The sequence below is a fragment of the Solanum pennellii genome, chromosome 4, assembly GCF_001406875.1.
Source record: "Solanum pennellii chromosome 4, SPENNV200".
Classification (NCBI taxonomy): domain Eukaryota; kingdom Viridiplantae; phylum Streptophyta; class Magnoliopsida; order Solanales; family Solanaceae; genus Solanum; species Solanum pennellii.
Genome location: NC_028640.1, coordinates 3,679,391 through 3,679,866, shown reverse-complemented (window position 1 = coordinate 3,679,866; position 476 = coordinate 3,679,391).

The window sequence follows — 476 nt, the reverse complement described above, 5'->3', positions numbered from 1 at the left end:
GAATAGNATATATATATATATATATATATATCAGGTAACACAACTAATATTTACACTCATTAAATCGTATATAAAGATCCAAAAATTGAAGAGCAAAAAACAAAACTTCACCTAAAACAAAACATCAAAAACACCACAAATAAAAAGGCACAATTAAATGTCATACACACACGAGAACCTTCTTCTCTGTTCTTGATTAGCAAAAAGAGTATTGAATAGCAACAAACTAGTGAAAAAACCTAGATAAAAAAGGGAAGAGAAGTGTTTACTTGTTGAGCATATATAGATCCGATATCAGGTAACAACAAAACCAATACTTATCAAAATTGTATATCAGGTAAAAATCTAAAAATTGAAGAACAAAAAATAAACTTAACCTGAAACAAAATATCAAAAACACCCCCAATAAAAAGGAAAAATTAAATGTCACACACACACATGTATATGTATGTATATATATAAATATATATATATAT